Raw genomic sequence first — 21,403 nt, 5'->3', positions numbered from 1 at the left:
AGCTGTCATTTCCTCATATAAATAATATAGCACCAATGGTGTCTATAACTCAAAGTATCTTCATTTGTTTGGGCTGTGAGAGCTGTGTCTGGCCAATTCATTTGTGACATCCGTAAAGAACTTAAACTGGTTGCCAGGTCATTTAGACAAAATGGCAAGTCAATTGAAGTTTTTCCCACATTGTTTATGTCTATAACACCAGCCCAGAAGATGGGCAGACATGTTCTGGACACCCCATTGCAGATTTCACTTGTAATAGAATTAATCCAAATTCTTGTGCCTGGGCAGCTGGGCAAATGAAATTGAACCCAGAATGTCCCATATGCCACCCAAAGATTTTGGTGGTTTTAATATGCCCATATAAATATCTCAAAAGGCAACAGACCATATTGAATAAAGGGCTGGCTTAGAATCCAGAACACTGGTGTTTAAATACTGACTGACATGTGCTGGGTCTGGGACACTGGGGAAGTCACAGTCTGTCACTGTCCCAAACAACTCTCTGAGACTTTAACACTTGAGTTAGTGGCTAGTATCATTGGAGGTGGTTTCCACATCAAGTGTTTCCTATGTGAGTAAAATCATAGGTCAGGACCAAAACAAAACAAAACTCAGACATCTCATGGTGTGTTAAAATGATGATAAATGCGGGAAGGAATGTTCAAGATTATGCAATAGCAAGAGGCCTGAACTCAGGAAGACCTGAATTCAAATCCAGCCTCAGGCACTTGCTAGGTTTATGATGTTGGAGAAGTCACTTAACTCCTGTCTTAGTTTCCTACAAAATGGGAATAATAATAACACCTACCTCCTGGGGTTGTTGTGAGGAAAAAATGAGAGAAAACGTCCAGGGTACTCAGCACTGGGAGGCACGTGGTAAGGGCTACAGAAATGTTGGCTATTTTTGTCCACACAGCAGTGACACAGTGGGTGGAGCCCTGGGCCTGGAGTTACAAAGACCTGAGTTCAAATTGGCTCAGTTGTTACAACCTTGGGGTTGGACAAAGGTTGCTTCTCAGCATCAGATACACCGAGTATTAAAGCTTTTCAAACTATGTACTGAAGATGCAGACTGTAGTTGGGAAGAGTGTTTGTATCTTACTTCCCATACACAAAGGAAAGCCTCTTAATAGCAGAAGGAGGACGTCAGTGTAGCTTCAGTGAGGGTCCTGGCTCTATTTCCATTTTCTGTCCTTACCTCCCATCCAGTGCCCCTTCTCGAGTATTTCCAAATCCTCCCACTCTCATAAGAGTTTGCTTGTAGCCTCCCCCCAAATCCATAGAAAACATTTCTAGCCAACATAAATCTGCCCTACACACAATTACTTGGTGTGGGTTACACAGACTTGTAGGAGTTGTAGTTCTCATTCCTGCTGACAAATACATACAACCTTCTGTGATGGGAAAAATGTAGTGTGTGTTACTATCTCCATAAATTCCTACTTTGATCCCTCTTTGTGCTGCAGAGATAATCCTAGAAACTTCAAAAGTATTCCAGGATGGCACAACGTTTTGTAAAATTCTCCAAACATGATGAGGCTTCAAGTATAATCCTAAAGACCGAATTTACCTAGTGTTATAATAACAGTATAATTCAGTACAGAGAGACATCCAAAGATGATTTACATTCGAAATGGACCCCAGTTCAGTGACCTCAGTCTATTTCAGCAGTGAGGTGGAGGGGCAGAGAGAAGAGGGCTAATATTACCAAGAATCCTGGACCACCTATGTATTTTAAGTAAATTTGGCTGTTGATAGTTTCTGGAATATTTTAGAAGATTACAACGTTATTTTTTTATATCAGTCAGTCAATAAGTATTTATGAAACACCTGTTTTACTATATGTCAGGCACTGTGTAAAAAGTGGTATGGGAAGGAAGGAAGGAGAAAGAAAGAAAAAAAAGAAGAAAGAAAGAAAGAAAGAAAGAAAGAAAGAAAGAAAGAAAGAAAGGAGGGAGGAAGGGAGGAAGGAAGAAAAAAAGAAAGAGAAAGAAGAAAGGAGGGAAGGAAGAAAGGAAGGAAGAAAAAAGAAAGAAAGAAAAAAGAAGGAAGGAAGGAAGAAGGAAAGAAGGAAAAAAGGAAGGAAAAGAAGAGAAAGAAAAAAAAAAACCTTTGTCCCTGCTATCAAGGAACTCACAGTCTATGAGACTATAATGAATCATTGTTGACTATTATGAGTTAACAGTGTGATTGAAACCATCATAATCTGCAGTGAGACCAGCGTTCAACTCTAGAGAGGTCCCATGGTTTACTTTGCTGGCTACATCCCACTTGGAGTGGCTTTCTGGGTGATTCACTGACGTTCTAGTCATCGTGTTTTAGAAGAAGACACATATTGAAGTTGAGGAAATGCTCTGGCTTTGGAGTCAGAGGACATAACTTCTTGTCCTGGTTCTGAGGGATCTTAGAAGGCTATTTACCTACTTTGCCCAAAGGTTCTTTATCTGTAAGGTGAAAATTGAACTATATGCCATTTCAGTGCTCATACAGCCTGAAAATCTGTGAAACCAAGGAAGTCACTGAGAAGCTGGTGTATTTCCATAGGAGAGTTACCACAGAGGTTAAGGGCCTCCAGATCATGACATGTGATAATAGTTTGGGAACACGACATGTGTAGCCTAGAGGAAGAAAGGATTAGTGGGGACATGAGAACTGACTTCAAGTATATGAAGGTCCATCTTTTTAAAAAAAATTATGTTTATTTTTAGTTTACAACAAGATTTGAGTTACAAAATTTTCTCTTTATTTCCCCTACCCACCACCCCAAAACAGTGATCCCACTGAATACTACCTCCCCCAATATGCTCTGTCCTATATCCTTGCCCATCCCCCCTCCAACTTTCTGGCAGGGCAAGATGATCTCCATACCCCAGTGCCTGTATATCTTATTTCCTAGTTACATGTAAAAATAATAGGAATAATAATTTTTTAAACATGTGATTTAAAAATTTTGAATTCCAGTTTCTTTCCCTTCTTCCCTCATCACCCACCCTTACTGGGAAGATAAACAATTCAATATAGGTTGCACATGTGTAGCTATGCAAAACATTTCCATAGTGAATATATTGTGAAAGACTGACTATATTTCCTTCCATTCTATCCCACCCCCAATTTGTTCTATTTTCTACTTTGACCCTGTCCCTTTTCTAAAGTGTGTGCTTCTAACTACCCCCCTAATATGCCCTTCCTTCTATCATCCCCCCTCTTATCCCCTTCCCCCCTACTTTCCTCTAGTGTAAGATACCCAATTTAGTGTGTCTGTTATTCTCTCCTTTAGCCAAATTCAACGAGAGTAAGGTTGACCCATTCCCTTTTGCCTTCCTGTTCTTCCCTTCCATTGTAACAGTTTAACCTTGCCTCTTTTATATGAGATAATTTACCCTATTCTGTCTCTCTCTATCTCTTCTCATTATATTCCTCTCTCACCTCTTAATTTTATTTTTTAAATGTCATCCTTTCCTATTCAATTGATCCTGTATCCTCTGTCTATGTATACCAGTACACATATATACACTCACATATGTATTCATATTCATATTCATATACCCTCCTATATAGACATATATGTGTATGTATACATACATACATATATATACACACACATTTATATTCCCTTTAACTATCCTCATACTCAGAAAAGTGTAATAAGCTACAATTATCATTTTTCCTTGTAGGAATGTAAATAGTTCAACTTTGATAAGTTCCTTATGATTTCTTTTCTCTGTTTACCTTCTCATGTTTCTCTGGCTTCTTATATTTGAATGTCAAATTTTCTATTCAACTCTGGTTTATTTCATCAAGAATGCTTGAAAGTCTTTTATTTCATTTTATGACCATATTTTCCCCTGAGACATTATACTCAGTTTTTCTGGGTAGGTGATTCTTGGTTTTAATCCCAGCTACTTTGATCTCTGGAATATCATATTCCAAGCCCTTCAATCCCTTAATGTAGAAGCTGAAAGATCCTGTGTTATCCTGATTGTGTTTACACAATATTTGAATTGTTTGTTCTTGGCTGCTTGTAATATTTTCTCCTTGATCTGTGAACTTTGGAATCTGGATACAGTATTCCTAGTAATTTTCTTTTTAGGATATTTTTTTCAAGAGGAGATTGGGGAATTTTTTCCATTTCTATTTTGCCTTCAGGTTCTAAACTATCAGGGCAATTTTCCTTGAGAATTTCTTGAAGGATGATTTGTAGGTTCTTTCTGTGATTATGGCTTTCAGGTAGTCTAATAATTTTTAAATTATCTGTCCTGTATCTATTTTCCAGGTCAGCGATTTTTTCAATGTGATATTTCACATTGCCTTTTATTTTTCATTTGTTTGGATCTGTTTAATAATATCTTGATTTCTCATAAAGTCCTTTGCTTCCATTTGCTCCAGTCTGAAGGAATAATTCTGAAGGAATTATTCTCTTCAGTGAGCTTTTGAAATTATTTTTCCATCTGGCAAATTCTGCTTTTTAAGGCATTCTTCTCCTCATTGACTTTTGGGGCCTCTTCTGCCATTTGAGTTAGTATATTTTTAAGGTGTTGTTTCCTTCAATCAGTTTGTTGACTCTCTTTTTATGATTTTCTTGCATCGTTCTCATTTCTCTTCCCAATTTTTCCATCACTTTTCTTACTTGATTTTCAAAATCTTTCTTGAGCTCCTCCATGGCTTCTAATCACTTCATATTTTTCTTGGAAGCTTTTGATACAGAAGTTCTGACTTCATTGTCTTCCTCCTGTTCCACGCTTTGATCTTTTTTTGTCCCCCTAAATAGAATCTAAGGTTTGATTGCTGTTCTTACTTTACTTGCTCATGTTGCCACTCACTTACTTGACTTTTGAGCTCTTTGCCACAGTAGAACTCTGCTTCCAGAGAGTAGAGCTTTGTCCCAAATTGCTGGGGATTTTGCAGCTGCCGGAGCTATTAGGAGGGTGCCCTCTCTTCAGACACCACAAGCTCTGGCTCACTGGTCACACACCCCAGGGCCTCCACCCAAGACAGTGATTCAGATCAAAGCAGGTTAAAGCAAGAGCTGTGACCCTCTGAATGGTTGCTTGGTCCCCTATGATCTGCAGGCCAGGAGCTCTGAAGCAGCCATGTGAAGGCAGGTGCATGGCCACAGAGCCTCTGCCACTTCTTCCCACAGGGGCAGTGACCAGACTGTGCTTTCACTCCCCCTGTTCCTACAAAATCCACACAGACCTCTCACTTTGTCTTTGGCATTTATGGGTCGACAATTCTGGAAACTGCCACGGCTGCTGATGATCCACTCTCCTGAGGTCTGCTCCAGCAGCTGCTGGTCGGGGATGCCTTGGGGCTAAAACTGTGGGCTCATGCTGGGCTGGGCTCTCAGCACACTGCAATGGACCCTTTCCACTGGCCTGCCAGGCTGCCTTCAGCAGGAGATTTGTTTCTCTCTGTCACTTTGTGGGTTCTGTAGCCCTAAAGTTTGTTTAGAGTCATATTTTATAGGTATTTGAGGTGGTCATGGGGGGAACTCATGGAGTTTTCCTGTTTCTATGCCCCCTATGAAGGTCCATATTAAAGAAGGATTATATTTGTTCTTATTAGCTCCAGAGGGCAGAAATAAGAGAAGTGTATAGAAGTTAGAGAGAGAGGCAGCTTTCATCTGATTTAAGGGAAAAAAATATTCCTAATGGAGTTCAACCCATGTGAACTTGACTCTCTCAGATTTTGTCCTTCCCCTAACTGTTTCCCCTTTCTCCTTCTATAAATGGTGTTCAATCCAAGCTTGGATTTCTACTTGTAGAGGAAATTCCTGGTGAAATGTTGCATGATTTGGATGACCTCTGAGGTCCCTTCTAGTACAAAATCATGTAAAGAAGACAGAGGAAGGGAGCCTGGAAGACTTTCAAGTTTTCAAGCTGTTTTTCTACTCAGGAGATATCTGCACCCTAAGGCCTTGCTCTTCTCATTAGTGAAGGCCTACCCAGATTACTCTTTCAAGAGAGGTTGTAGACATTTTTCACTTTACTCACAGCTCAATTGTCCAGGATTCTCCTTCTCCACATCACCAACCATCCTGCCAATGGATATCCCATACCCACCCCCTTCCACTTCACCACTTCTCTTTTCTGTGCTGTTTCTTCCCATTAAAATGTAAGCTCCTTGAAGTCTGGGATGCTCGTGTTTGTTCCTATTTGTATATAAAGCACTTAACAGTGTTTGGCAATAGTAAATAATAAATTCTCACTCACTCTTTCTTTCCCTCCTCCTCTCTATCCATCTATCTGTCTATCCATCTATTAATTGATGTACCACCTATATATCTATCTTCCTGTCTTTTCTAGCCATCCATCCATCCCTTTTTATTTTCTCCTCCCTCTTTCTCTACTCATCTATTTATTCATCACTCTCTCTAGTCATCTACCACTATCCATCTATCCATTTACCTACCTATCTCTCTTTCTCTTATTTCCTTCCTTCCTCACTCCCCTTTTCTCTATCCATTCATTTATCTATCTATCCAGCCATTCCACAATCTATGTTTCTATCAATAGATCCATCATCTATCTAGCCATCCTTCTCTATCCATTCATCTATCATCTATCTATCTATCTATCTATCTATCTATCTATCTATCTATCTATCTATCTATCTATCTATCTATATATCTATCTTTCCCTCCCCCTCTTTCTTTCCATCCATATGTCTATTCTTCTGTCCAAACCTCACTTTATCTACATATATATATATATATATATGTTCCATCTGTATGCCCATCTGTCTTTCTTTCCTTCCCTTCCTCACTCTCCTTTTCTCTGTCCATTTTTTTATTTGTATTGATAGATCTATCATCCACCTATCTGTTATCTATTCTTACATCCCGCTCTTTTTCTGCTTCCCTCTCCCTCTCTTTATTCATGTATTCATCTACCTATATGTGTATGTAGGTATACTTGTATGTGTGTATGTATGTATGAATCTATCTATCTATCTATCTTGAAAAGTCATTACAAAGGGAATTAGGTGCCAAAATAGGAAAAAAAAATGGCCCTAATAATATTTTACAGTTGTCACTAATAATTGTTTTTGCTAAAACCCTTATTTCCTGTAAATCCCAACCCCCTTTTTATAATTGAGATAAATGAAACTTGTCTCAAAAGTATTCTTGGGAATTCTGTCTGTGAACCTCATAGAGGACTTCATTGTCTGGCCAATTTTAGAAACTATTGGTACAATTACTTTGATGCTTAAACTAGTATTTTTAGGCTTTTGATCCATTATCAATAATATCCCTCAAACCTGACCACCATTTCCACCAAGATTGCTTCCTTTTGTGTTCCAATCAATCACTTGACTTTCCAGTTGATCTTGCTTCCCATGTCTGAACTGGTTCCCCTCAGCGTTTCTTTTTCCCTGTGACTGGGGCTTCTCCCTTTCTTCATATGTTAGCATCAGATGACTTGTGGTTTGCAGTTACTTGCTCTTTCTGGTCATTAGGTCAGGAAAGTTTCCCACTTACCAATGAGAAAAAAGAATAGGAAGAGAAAAAGGGATGTGTTTGTTGTGGGAGGGGGGTGTCAATGGCCAGGTCCAGAGTAGACTGTCAAACCCAACAGTAGGTGAAATGAATACAGGCTTCTTGGTCATTTCCCATACTCCATGGTACCAAGAGACAAACGTAGAAACATTCCTATTCTTGTGCACACCATTGTCCTCCTATACTTCACAAAGAGCTAAATGAGGGGCCCTAATCCTTCCCAAGTTGTACCGGGATGAACTTGCCTCAGCACCAGTTTACATGTCTAATTATGAGGCGTTCAGCCCAGACCACTTTAGCGGAGCCAATGTTTCCTCTACACACTACTGTCACATCTGTTGTCTCTTTAGTGCTGGGCTTTGGGTTAAGGGACCTGAATCCTGCTGCTTTCTTTAAATGCATGTTTGGAAAAGAATGTGCTTCTGTAATGTTTTGTTCCTGAGAGATATTGCATCATAATTTCAGCTAAAAGCTTGTGGTTCTGGGTAGCTTAGAATGATGGATAAGCTAACGAATGGCTGACCTATTCAATCTAATTACTGAAATAATTAAAGCTCATCCAATTATTTCAGTCATTAAGATGAATGTAACTGAAAATACAGCAATCTATTGACAATTTAAGACTCCACCATAACAATGTTTGCTGGATTTTTTGAAGAATTAATAAAACATAGAGTTGAGCTCAGCATGAGCTGATGTCATAAACTGAAGGAAATTGAAGGACCACAAAAGAAAGGGATTTTTGCTTGTTTTGTTTGTTTTTCCTCTCTTGGGGAAAGAGAAGTTTCAAACAAGGAGTAGGGCTACTGTTGAGGACAGAGAGGACCAGCAATCAATCACCAAGCATTTATGACTCTCCTGCCATGTGCCAAGTACCGGGCTAGGTGCTGGGTGATAACTGATGACAGAGAAAAGGCAGGACTTCTTAATGAAATTGTTTTCTTCTTTTTCTGCCCATGAGAATGACATTTGTAAGGGGAAGGATAAAATAATAAAGGGCTATTAGAGAGTCACAATCCAGTAAACAAGGAAACAGAGTAGAACAAAGCTTCTTATAAGGAAATCAAGTACACTGACCCAACTAATAATAGTTGGTAATAATCACAGTTAACATTTACATGTCACTCACTATGTGCCTGTCACTATAACCACTTTGCAATGATTTTCTCATTTGGTCCTCACAACAAGCCTGGGAGGTAGGTGCTATTATCCCCATTTTAATGATAAGGAAACTGAGGCAAACAAAAGTTAGATGACTTGCTCAGAGTCACACAGTTATATCCTTGGGCATTTAAAGAACCAGCTGATGTGAACAAGGAAGATGACTAGGTGACAAAGTGAATTGGTGGACTTGGAATCGGAAGAGTCAAGTTCAAATCTGGCCTCTGATACTTATTAACGATGGGACCTTGGACAAATCTCTGAAACTCTCCCAGCCTCAGTTTCTTTATCTGTAGAATAAGTGGGCTAGACTTGATGTCTTCCCAAGTCTCTTCCAGTGCTACCTCTATGAAGTTCTAGCCACTGCCAGAGATATTTGAAAAATCGTGAAGAAAAGGAGAGATTCTGGAAGACGGGAGAAGGATGAATATTGTCTTGATTTTCAAATATAGGAGCAGGTTAGGTCAGCAAACCATAGAGCAATGAATATAATGAACATTCCTGGACATTCCAGGAACTCTTATTAAAGAGATGATTGGCGAATGTTCCAAAAAAATGAGGAGAGATGAACAAAGAGCCAGCATGACTTTGTCAAGATCATCTTTCTAAACTAACCGCATTTCCTTTTGTGCCAGCTTTTGTGCAAATGCTTCAGCAAAGCACTGTGAAAGGCTATTTGATAAGAACAATATATGATGTTTTGTCAAATGCTTTCACAAAGCATTTGATAAAACATCTTACATTTTTTTCTTTAAAAATATGTAGAGTTAACCACAACAATAACTAACATTTATATAGTGCCTATTAAATAGTAGATGTTATACTAAGAGCTTTACAAATATCTTATTTGATAATATTTGTAGAACAACACACATATTTGGAGTTTTAAGGGGTCAAACATTGGAATCAAAGAGTGGTTATTTATAGTTCAATGTCAAGTTATTGAGAACTCTGCAGAGGAGTAACCCAGAACCTATACTTCCTCCCGTGTGGTTTAATATTTTTTATCAGTTACTTGGAAAAAAGCTTAATTGTCAGGCTTTCCAGATTTGCAGACATCACAAAGCTAGCACATTAAATGAAAATCAGGATCAAAAAATGATAAAAGATGATATTTGATTGAATCTAGAAACATGAAAATTGACAGAATTAATGCAAAATCTTGTACTGGAGTCCAATTCTAAATTTCCACTTACAGACGAGGGAGGCGTCGTGATACTCCCATTTACCCAAAAAAGTCCTGGGGAGTTGAGTAGATAGTGAGCTTGCATGACTTAGCAGGCTGGTGTGGCCGTCTACAAAGCTAACGACCTTGGGCAGCATGAGGAGCTGTGTCGCTTCCAGGGATATGGAGATGTTAATTCTCCTGTACCCTTCCATGGTTAAACTGCACCTAGTATTGAACCTCCAGTTTGGTAAATCAGATTTTAGGAAAGGCTTTGATAATCTGGAAGGGATCCAAGGGAAGCAGGATGGTCATAAAGCCAAAAGACTTTGAGCTGGGAAGAACATTAGAGGCCATCAGGTCTAATCCCCTTCTTTTACAAACAAAGAAACAGGCCAAGAAATGGTCTAGAAAATCACAGGGAGCTTGAACTCAGTCCCTCTGACTCCAAACCCAGCATTCTTTCTATTTCTACATCCTGACTCAGGATGAAGGATCTTGATTCTATGTCATATGATGCTGAGCTAAAAGAGCTAGTGATATTTGCTCTGGAGAAGAGCAGACCCATTGGGACATGATGATACTACCATGGATTTGAAGGACTTCTGTGGAGAAGAGGAATGTGTTGTGTGGTAGGGCTTCTTTGAACCTCACCTTTCTTCTGCACTCACATGTCCACCAGTCTGTGCCTGGCCTCATTATCTCTGGTCTGGAATTCCCTACTGCGTGTACTACTACAATGGCCAATAATTGGTCTCCCTCACCTCTAGTGCTTCACCTCTCCAGTCCATCTTCCACATGTCTGCCCAGATGATCTTCTTTTATTGTTCTTACATTACCTTGTTCAGAATCTTCAGTGTTCCCTATTGTTTTTTAAACAGACCTGTGATTTTATTGGTGTAGGAAACTTGCCATGAGGATACTTCTACTGTTGCATATCTTAGAAATATTAGATACATGGACTTTGAGACTTAATTGGAACAGTGAGAATTCATGACCCATCTGGGGTCATGTAAAAGAGCATGGGCTGCTGTGGTTCAGCCTTGGGGAGTGTTCCCATTGGCCCTTCTGTTTCCCAATAAGATGACTTGCCCAGCTTGTGCTGGCACACTTACTTCACTTGAATTTACACTTATGGTCGCAGAGCCAGCATTAGGGAAGGGCAAGACTTAACCCAACATTTTCTCACTCCAAAGTCAGCTTTCTGTCTACTACAGCATGCCACCCCTATACGTAGATGCATGTATCTTACATATTTGTGCAGATATCTATTAGTTCCTATAATTCTTAGAGTGTAAGCAGGTTTGGGCCAGGGAAAGGCATTTCCATTTCTCTGTGCCTAGCATGTAACACAATGTCTTACATACTGAATCATTGTTTAATCATTGTTGAGCTAAAAGATTTTTATCGAATAACATGGTCATACATTTTAAAAGGAGAAAACGTTATTTTATTAGTCATAATCTCATTACTCTTGAGCATATTTTCAGGGTCAAACTACTCTTGGAAGGAAATCAGAGCCCTACCCATTAGTGAGTTTTTGTATCACTTTACTCAATGAGCAGCAGTCTTGTTACCCTCCCAGCTCCCCACAGTGACCTGGCATCATGGCTCTGGGGCCAGCTTTCTTGGCAGAGGTAGGATGGCCCTATAAACCAGAGCCCAACTGTGATTCTAAAGTATGTCCTTTTCCATCTACTCTTCCTTTTTCTGATTGTGCCAGATGCTCCTGGCATGCAAGGACATTCAGTTTCTAAACGAATCCTGCCTTGCATCCTGTTCTTCTCAGAGTGTTTCGCAATTAAGGGGACAAAATATCTCGATGATGCTGCCCACTTAGGGAAGGCCACATCAAAAGGGAGAGTTTACCCAAAATGAGATGCTCCTTTTCCAAAGAAACAAACAGTTCCTTGAGAAGGATGTCATGCTGGAATTTGTTTTGTGAATGCTGTAAACCACAGCACATTTATGCGAAGAGAAACTTGACCTTTCCTTTTCCTTCTTCATTAGCTTGCAGAAGTCTACCTTCCTTTCTCTGTAAGAAGAAATACATGGACTTCCACTCTTGTTTTTAGCATACATGCTTTTCTTCCTTCCTATTTTATAATCTAGATTGAATTTTATTAGGGTACTGAGTTTAATTTTTATTCAGGGGTCCATTGGCTTTATGCAATAAGATTTTATGGAAAGCAATCATTTGTCATAAGACCAAAGGGATGACTATTGAAACTTTACAAAAAGGGGGCTCTGTCCTATTCATTGGGTGAAGGGAAAGGCAATATCTGTTCTAAGCCCTGCATTACACCCCATCCAAAGCATAAAAAGCCTTATTACTGCTTTTATGGTAGTCAAACCTCTTCAGGGATTTGGGGGGATAAAAAAGTAATAACAAGAAATGGACACAAAATTAAGTTTCCAAGCTTCATATGTCAGAAAACATCTGATAGTCCTCTTGGAGGGGAAATTGACTATAGACTTAGGTGGATGTTTTGCCTGAATTAAGTCCATTGTCATGATCAGTTTTTTCCATGTCTTCTAAAGAATTCTTGGCGATTTCAAACATAGAAGTGTTTACTATCACAAATATTTTCCCATCCTTTCAATCTTTCTATCTTAGTAAATGTTTTTCTTTTTTCCTTCCTTCCTTCCTTCCTTCCTTCCTTCCTTCCTTCCTTCCTTCCTTCCTTCCTTCCTTCCTTCCTTCCTTCCTTCCTTCCTTCTCTGAAATTTGAGGATTCAGTAAATTTCAGTTGAAATCCAAAATCAATGAGGAGATAGGAAGAGAATACCCTAAGACTTAATGAATTCAAGCAATCAAATCTGGAAAAGATAGATAGATAGATAGATAGATAGATAGATAGATAGATAGATAGATAGATAGATAGATAGATAGATAGATGATAGATAGATGATGGGTGGATAGATGATGGATGGATGGATGGATGGATTTATGGATGGATGGATGGATGGATGGATGGATGGATAGATGGATGGATGGAGGGGATGGATGGATAGATTAGATAGATAGATAGATAGATAGATAGATAGATAGATAGATAGATAGATAGAGTTCTAAGAGAACTATCAGGAGTGATTTCTGAATGATCTTTTAAAAGATTGGAGAATGAGAAAGGAGCTGAAGGACTGAAGGTGAATAATGTTTTCATTTTCAAAAATGAGAAAAAGGTAGAACCTTCCATGGCCAGGTTAGTGAGCTTATCTCTGATTTCTGGAAAAAAAAAACTCTAGTATTAGTTATTAAAGGAGTGCTGAATGGGCATTTAGAAAAGGAAACAGTGATCTCAAAAAATCAGCATGGCTTCACTAAGAACTGGTCAGAATAGACAAAGATAATTTAATTTTTGAACAAGTCACTAAGCCTACCATGACATCAAGAAGCCTTGGCTATAGATGTTTGGATTTCATCAAGATGTTTGGCAAAGATTGTCATAATATTCTTGTTGCCAAGATGAAGAGAGCCAGGGTAGATAATAGAATACTTAGAGGGATTTAGAAATAATTGGTAGACTTGACCCTAAAAGGATTTATTAATGGGTTGCGGTCATCTTGGAAATAGGTCTTTCTGCCTTTCCTCACATGAGTATATCTTTTAAAAATAAAATGCTAGTCAGGCATAGTGACAGATGCCTATACTGGGGAGGCTGAGGCTGACAAATCATTTAGGCTTAACAGTTCTGAACTGCAGCAGTGTACTAAGCTGGTTCGATGCCAATGTGATGTCCAGCACTAATATAGTGAGCCATTGAGAGCAGAGGGACATCAGACTACCTAAAAAGGAGTCTTCATAAGATCTTTCTATATTTCAATCTGTAAGGGACTTCAAAGATGCATATATTCTGAACTCTTCTTTTTGTAGCTTAGGAAACTGAGACCCTAAGAGGATAGGAAACTTGTCTAAGGTCATGTAGGAAGTCAGTGTCAGAGCAGGATTTGAATTCGGATCATGTGGTTCCAAGCTCAGTCTTTTTTCCTGTATCTCGGCAACACATCTGAAATGTAGTCATAATCCCTTTTCTATAGGGAACCTTTCAGGTGCTGGAAAGCATCTCTTGTGCCTAACTCCATCCTGCCTGCCTTCTGCCGCCAATTCTTCATTTGCTAAGACAAACAACCCAATTTCTTTAGTTGATCCTCATAAGGCCCTCTGCCGTACTGGTTGCTCTCCTGTGAATGTTGAAGGTTATCGGTCAGTGGTCTTGCCAAAATGTGGTGCCCAGAACAATGAAAGAGTTCAGATGTGGACTAACCAGAGCGGCAACAGTGAACCTAGGAAGCCTTTAATCTCTGGGAGTTCTGCTCTATTATGGTACATGAATATGATGGACTATTACTATAATGTAAGAAATAAAAAAGGGGTGATCATTAGGGAATCTTGAGAAGACATCCATGAACTGATTCTGAGTTAAAGAAGCAGAACCAAGAGAAGAATCTATACTTTATTTTTTTTTATTTTTATTTTTGCTTTTTGGAGGGGGGGAAGGCTGGGCAATTGGTGTTAAGTGACTTGCCCAAGGTCACACAGCTAGTTTTGTGTTAAGTGTCTGAGGCCATATTTGAACTCAGGTCCTCCTGACTCCAGGGCCAGTGCTCTATTCACTGTGCCACCTAGCCGCCCCAGACTCTATACTTTAGTGAAACAAAAAGACACAACTTTGAAATAAATAGCTTTTCTTTTGCCATATTGCACCATTGAATCATACTGAGCTTGTAGTCAATCAAACCCCCAAAGCTTTTTTAGATAAAAAGCCCTTCTACCCCTTCTTATACCCATCAAATTGATTTTTTTAAGATCAAGTGGGATACTTCACATTTGTCTCTGTAAAATTTCATTGTATGAGATTCAGCTTCAGTTAATTACATTTTTTCATATCATGATTTTGTCACCCAGCAGTGTGTTAAGATTCCACCCAGTTTTGCTTCCCAATATTGATCCTATGTGCTTATAGCTGATGCCTAATTAGTCCATTTCACAAGGGAGGGGAAGGAAGAAAACAAATATTAAGTGATTCAGATATCTAGGATATTTCATTTTTGTATCAGAATGAAGAATAAAGCTTCCTCTCTTATGTGAGAGACAGACATTTTCTAATGTGGTTTCTCTTTTTGCATGAACATTTCAAATGCATGGCCCATGACACCATTCATCAACACATGCCCACATGAATCATTGAAAAGCCAATAGAGTAATTCTGCCCCTCACGTTGCGGCATTTGATTAATATGGTTGTGGTAACTCATTCCTTGGTACTTGATTGGTGATGAATAAATGTTTCCAAAGATCTGATCCTAAATGACTGGGTCAGAATTAGAATTGTCTGGAACTTGTGTCATGGAGGTAATTTAGGGGCTCATCATGTGACAATACTCCAACGCTATGTTTAATTGTTCACAATTTTGTCACTGTGCTTTCCTCCTGTCCCATCATAGATTACAGAGTCTCAGTAGCTTAGTAGCTAGTCTTCAAGAATTTCTGTGGTTAGCAATTTTGTTATCTGTTGGACAATCTGGTTATGAATCTCTTTGAAGGTATGTAGGTCTTCCTCCCAAAGTTATGCAGTCCATGATAGGACTCTGCTTGAAGGTTTTCTGTCAGAGAAACACCTTCCAGGGCTCACACTGCTTGGATATTCTCCAAGAACTCAAAATCCCCTCTCCAATGTTGTGAAACATTAGAAGAGAACCTGATTGAAGGGTCCTGAGCGAAAGGGCTCAGAACTATGAAGGTGAGTCATTGTCATTGATCAGGAGAGGCCTCATTATCGGTCAAGAGACATCTGGCAGTCAGTGAAATGATTCCTGGGGTCATGGATGTGGAATTAGAAGTGACTTCAAAGACCATCTGGTCCAACTCTCTTGTGCACATGAGCACAATGAGGTCAAGTGACTTGTTTGTGGTCACGTGGCGGTAAATGTCAGTCAGGATTTGAACCAGGTTCTCTGACTCCAGATTTGGCATATTTCACCTTGAATCACACTAAGTCTCTGATTTATGATATTGTGATTTATTGTTAGAAGATCCACCCATGGGGTCAGGGGTATGACACAGCTGCCGTATGACTGGATTTGAGGGTCACCCATATAGTTTCTCTCACAGTGAGCCCCTATGGAGGCCTAAAAGCTGCCCAGGATTTCAGGTTCCTAGTGAGTTAACATAAAACCACATAAGATGATCAGTGCCCAATCATACCTGTTAACCAGGACATGTTCATTAATATATATATATATATATATATATATATATATATATATTTAATCAACTATCCCAGTCAATGAAGTACAAAGAAATCTTTTCTTGTATACCCACTGAATGTCTTCCTACACTAGACCTTAAGCCCTTAGAAGTCAGGGCTGATATGTTATACTTATTTAAAAAACAGAACACAACCACAACAAAAGCCTCCTTCCCTTCCCAGTCTGCTTGGAGCAATATTTCACAAACAGTAACAGGATCAGAATAAACCTTACATAGTGTCATCAGCCTGAATCAGAAAGAGACCTCAGAGACCATCTAGCACAACTTCTTTATTTTACAGATGAGGAAATCAGGGCCCAGAGAGGTAAAGCCATATGCCAATAGTCATGCAGCTACTGAGGGTCAGAAGCAGGATTTGAACTCGTGCCATCTGACTGATGCCAGTCATAGTTCTATTACACTAGGCTGCTTCCCCAGGCTTTGGCTGATGCTTCTAAGCTAAGGGGGAAATGACTTTCTTTTCTATGTCCATATGTTGAAACATCCCCCTATGTCCAATGCTACCTGTCAGCTTCATGGGAATGACCATGTTGATGTTTTCTTTCTAGTGCTCTTGATTAAAAAGGAGAAATATGTGATGTCATTGAAAAAAGGGGGGCTGAATATGACTGACTAGTTGACTGGCAAGTCTGCCTTGAGAATGCCCAGCTCATATAATGATTGTGGGATCAGCAGTAGGAGCATCCTTCTCAAACCCTCAGTCCCCAAAGAATAAAATGAAAGAAGACAGATCAAGAAAATCATGTCCCCTGGTGATACACTATGGGGTGGGGTTTTGGGGGGGGTAGTTGTATTTGGAGGAAAGGTCATGTATTTTTCAAGATCTTGCACTGAATGGTCAATGTCACATGGATTCCTTGCTGATATAAAGATGAATGGATTATTTCTTCAGGGAATTCATACTGGAGTTTCCCAAGCTCCTACTCTGTCTTTTGAAGCAAAGGAAGAGCTGTGTGTGTGTGTCTATGTGTGCGTGTGTGTGTGTCTATGTGTATGTGTTTGTCTATGTGTGTGAGCATGCATGCATTCACTTCATTGGAGAGGAGGTGAAGGTATGTGAAAAATGGGTTATAGCAGGAATGGAGATTGTACTGAAGCAGCCTTTCTGTTAGCAATGTGCAATATTGCCCAGAAGGAAAAGAAAAGGCAACTTATCATCTCCATTGTTAGTCAATCAGAAAACATTTACTAAACACTTCCCATAAGTCAAGCATAGTGCTAAGCCCTGAGATACAAAGAAAGGCAAAGAACAAAAGCAGCTGACAAAAAACAAAACAAAACATTTCCCCTCCTCAAAATCCTCTCCGTTTAATGGAGGAGACAACATGTAAATATCTATATGGAAATACACACATATACATACATACACATGTATGTAAAATATAGATGTATGGGGCGTGTTGTGTGAACAGCCAGAGCTGAAAGAAAGAAAGCAGGAGATGGAGCCTTGTGTTTGAGGAATGACCAATAGTCCAGTAAAACCAAATGCCTGCATGGAGGAGGGGGCAGTAAAGAGAAGATGGCTGGAAAGAGAGGAAAAGGCCAAGCTGTGAAGACTTTAAGAATCAGAAAGAGGACATCATATTTGGTCTTAGAGGTGAAAGGGAACCACCGGAGCCCACTGAGGAAGGAGATGATATTGTCCAACCTTTTCTGGAAAAGAAATCCCTTTGGTAGCTGCCTGGAGAATGGACCGGAGTAGAGAGAGAAACATCAGGAGGGTAGGCAGAAAACTGTTGTGAAAGGCCACCTGATAATTGAGGAGAATTCAAAATAAAACTGACTCCATGAGTGGACAGAAGATGCATTTGAGAAATGTGGTGAAGGTAGAAATGACAAGATTTGTCACCAGATTGGGTTTGTGAGGTGAATGTGAGTGAGAAATCAATTATGGGACTGAGACTGTAAGCCTGGGCAACTTATAAGATGGCAGCCTCAACAGTAATTGGCAAGTTCAGGAAGAGAAAGGGAGTTGGGAAGAGTGAGCTCTTCTTAAGACACGTTGAGTATGAGATATCGACAGGACATCTGGGGCAAGACGTATAAAAGGCAATTGGAGATCTAAGATGGCAGCTCAGAAGGTGTGGTGTCTCCCCACACTGGAGGCATTGTTCCATGAAAGTCTGTTAGGAATGTGTGAGATGATCTACTTGAAACCTTGGTTCTGAGAATAATATTGCCAATTCAAGTCAATTCAGTTCAACCAAAATTTATTAAGATGCCTATATTTTATATTCTATCATGATATAATATGTAATATAAGACAATAGGCAGCATAATAATAGAGTCCATATCTCGCAATTCTGGCCACAAAGCAAGCAGCATGAAAAGATGCTTTCACTTTTCATGGTCGAGTTTTGAGTGTGGGGAAGATGGCGGAGAAGAACCTTGGACCGTAGATATGTGGGCCTTTCGGAGAAAAACCTTGGGACGCTTCTCTGCGGTGGGCAGTCAGACATCAGGGCACAATTAAGAGTCTTCTGGAAAGTCCATCACCAGATAAGGGCACAGCATGGGGCTGGGCTCTGGAGGAGCGTTGTGTCATGATCACAAATAAATGCAAATCACACACAAATTAATCAAAGTAATCTCTCTTAATTATAAGAGAGAAAGTGACAAACACTTGGGTGACCAGGGTTCGAGAATGCCCTTCTGTGCCAGCCGATTGAATCAGCAAGCCTTTGCTAAGCTCCTGTTATGTGCCAGGTACGGTGATAGGGGCTGAGCCTGCAAAGAATGAAGATCGATCCATTCCCACTCTCGTGGAATCTATGGAGTAGGTGACAGCAGGCATGACTTTATAAACTGCTAAAGATGCCAAGAAACAGAGGTGAAGATAGCGTACATTCTAGGCATGTGAGACCATCAGGGTTATGGCACTGAAAATGGTGTTATTGCTTCTCATCTATGCATCTATGCATCATGAGAGTAAATCAATAGCTTAAATATATTTACCTTTAAGACATCAATATGTATACAATAGTGATAGTAATAATAGTTATATCAAGATTACTATGTGCCAGGCACTGTGTTAAATGCTGTTAAAATATTTTCTCATTTGATACAGAGACCCTGAAAGGTAGGTGCTATTATCCCCATTTTATAGTTGAGGAAACTGAGGCAAGCAGAGATTAAGTGACTTTCTCAGCATCACACAGCTAGTAAGTGTCTGAGGCAGAATTTGAATCCAAATCTTCCTGACTCCAGGTCTAAGCCTTTATCTGCTTCAGCCACCTAGCTGCCTACATATATGAATACATATATTAAATACCTAGCATGTGCTTTTAGGGGGGGGTTTGTGAGTAGAACTTTACTTGTGTAATGGGAAGGTATAGTTGTGGGATTATTTTTTAAATTATTATTACATTTTCCTAGACCAGTGTTTGTATTGTCCGAATTTAACCCCTGGGATAAAGGGTGGTGGAGAAAAACAGATCAAAGCAAAAAAACAAAAACAAAACAAAGTACAGATATCCCTTTATTTCCTCTCCCACAAATCCTTTGAGGAAATGGGGGTCAGTTGGGACTGTGTGAAGGACTGAAGTATTCAGGAGAAACCAGAAGGGGGGGCTGTCTTCAGCTCCTGGGTATCACTTTCCAGCTTTGCCTGAAGTTGGAACCCCTGGCCATAGAGTCTGGATTTGATTACAGGAAATTGTGTGTGTGTGTGTGTGTGTGTGTGTTTCTTTTGCAATAGTCACCCCCCACCATGACAAATATTTAATTTTTTTTTTAAGTTTGGAAAGAAAACATTTTCCCCAAAGAAATTTTCTTTTCAAATTGACACCAACTTCTCCCCAACTGGAGCGAGCTGGATTTCCACTGAAACTTGGAGTATTTCTCTGTAAAATATTAGTCACTCCTCTGGAAGAAGCAACTTTATTGTAGGCAGGGGTAGAAAATGGGCACAGATGTTGGTGCAATAGGAGAGGCTTTAAAATGTACCTGGTTTTGTTTGTTTGTTTGTTTCATGAAAAATGGGCAGGAGAGAAAAACAGATGACAAGATGTTCAATACTGGTTATGTTTTGTCACTAACATGGAGGCTTTGATGCTTTCAGCCCTAATTGTTGCACTGATTTTCTGAAATGATGCTGAGCCACGTCTTGGGGAGCAGATTCTGCACGTTTGTTTGAGGTACAAGCCCTTTATATATGTAACCGGCCCTGTTTATCCCTTGCAGAACTGTGGTGATGCCCATTGCCAGGGAATTTGGACCAGACATAGTCCTTGTTTCCGCGGGATTTGATGCTGTGGAAGGCCACACCCCTCCCCTGGGAGGCTACAAAGTAACAGCAAAATGTAAGTATGGCAGTCTGGCAGTGATTGACTTGGGGCCTTTGTGGACTGCAGAGCCCGACTCTGAGCTGATATTTACTTGACTCAAGTAAATTGTGTGAAACATACGCAAGCAATTCCAATGAGGCTGCTCATTGCCTCAGGATCTCATCCTTCTTCCTAGACGTGGGTGAAACTCAATGAAGGTTAAAATTTTAGTGTCCTAGAGGGATCCGCAGTGAGAAAGCCAACTGACACCCAAAGCACACCTTCAATTCATGCGTGTGTGCGTGTGCATGTGAGTGTATGTGCAAGTGTGTATGTGTGTTAATGTGTGCCTGTGTGCGTGTAAGTGTGTGTGCATGTATGTGAGTGTGTGTGCATACATGCATGTGAGTGTGTGTGTGTGTGTACGACATAAACACTTGGAACACTGGTAAAATATACCTTATCTGAATACATTTAAGTGATATCGTTTTCTTTAGGAATAACCATGCAAAAAGAGGTGGTGGGCCATCTGTTACCCACATTTGGGAATGTAGGTCCAGTACCATGACCATGGAGAGACAGTGTTAGTGTGAGAAAGAGAGCAGGAAGAGAGAGAGAGAGAGAGAGAGAGAGAGAGAGAGAGAGAGAGAGAGAGAGAGAGACAGACAGACAGACAGACAGACAGACAGACAGTCAGAGACAGACAGAGACAGACAGAGATAGAGACAGAGAGAGACAGAGAGAGAGAGACCGAGAGAGACAGAGACAGAGACAGAGACAGAGACAGAGAGACAGAGAGAGACAGAGAGACAGAGAGAGAGAGGGAGAGGGATGAGAGGGAGAGGGAGAGGCAGAGAGGGATAAGGAGACGACAGAGACAGAGAGAAATTGTATAAAACAAATTATGTATCTAATAAAACTAACCAAACGTCTTCACTGGGAGATGAACAAAGTGACAATCCTGAGGCTGGGAGAGAATGAGTTAAAAAACATGTTCATGTCACAGGGCACAAGAGCTCAATTGCTGCCAAAGTTTGTTCT

General features: G+C 40.0%; 1 pseudogene; it reads left to right on the top strand.

The window, feature by feature from the left end:
* The first annotated feature begins 20,279 nt into the window (after positions 1 to 20,279).
* The window catches only part of LOC138161814 (proteasome subunit beta type-2 pseudogene), a 10,257-nt pseudogene continuing 9,133 nt past the window's right edge, over positions 20,280 to 21,403 (top strand).

This window comes from Petaurus breviceps, unplaced genomic scaffold, assembly GCF_028583685.1.
Source record: "Petaurus breviceps papuanus isolate PSGF00001 unplaced genomic scaffold, PetGlider_PUasm1.0 185, whole genome shotgun sequence".
Taxonomy (NCBI): domain Eukaryota; kingdom Metazoa; phylum Chordata; class Mammalia; order Diprotodontia; family Petauridae; genus Petaurus; species Petaurus breviceps.
This window is presented reverse-complemented; position numbering and strand designations above follow the sequence as displayed.